Raw genomic sequence first — 941 nt, 5'->3', positions numbered from 1 at the left:
AGCAGGGACAGCTGCCCGTCATCCCTCTAACTCCCCTGTACCAGATTATCCCACCGTGCCCCACAGCAGGGACAGCTGCCCATCATACCCATTAACTCCCCTGTACCAGATTATCCCACCGTGCCCCACAGCAGGGACAGCTGCCCGTCATCCCTCTAAGGCTCCTGGCTGCCCTTCATATAGTTATGCCCCTGTACCTTGGTGGCCTGGATCGGGCTGTCTCCTCTGGTGGCCGGAGGAGGGGCACTGATGGATATAGAAGTATGTGACAAACACCAGGAATCAGGCAGCAGAGCAGTGAGCGTAGTATTCAAACCCCTAAAAAGTCTACGGATTTGTCTGCAGTATAAATAGCACTTAGGATTGTTCTGACAGTAAAGGTAATAGGTTCTTAAGTTCATTTTCAAATTTAAGCCGGGTACACACTGGGACAATGACAGTACGATTAGGCCAAATCATAACGACATATCGTGCGTAGTGTCTAAGCACTATATGCGCAGTCTCGCAGTAGCACGCAACGTCGCCAGGTTTGATGCGCTGCACATCAAACCCAACAATATCGCAAGCGGCCCCATTCATGTTAACGAAGGACGGAACGAGTGGTCATTCCATCGCTTTGCTATGTACCCATGGTATTATTATTATTATCAGTTATTTATATAGCGCACACATATTCCGCAGCGCTTTACAGAGAATAGTTGGCCATTCACATCAGTCCCTGCCCCAGTGGAGCTTACAATCTATGTTCCCTATCATATGCTCACACACATACACACTAGGGTTAATTTTATGTTTTTGGAGCCATACTATATATTGTCCCGGTACACAAAGTCCAGCGTATACCCACCCTTATATTTAAATTGAACTCTGCTGCTTGCATTAGTATCTGTACTATCCTGTACTGTGGAAGCTCCAAGTTTAAAAGGATAAAAAAAAAATGA

This window comes from Taudactylus pleione, unplaced genomic scaffold (assembly GCF_031769625.1).
Source record: "Taudactylus pleione unplaced genomic scaffold, aTauple2 ptg001907l, whole genome shotgun sequence".
NCBI classification, from domain to species: Eukaryota; Metazoa; Chordata; class Amphibia; order Anura; family Myobatrachidae; genus Taudactylus; species Taudactylus pleione.
The sequence above is the reverse complement of the archived record's forward strand: the minus strand, read 5'-3'. Positions refer to the sequence as shown.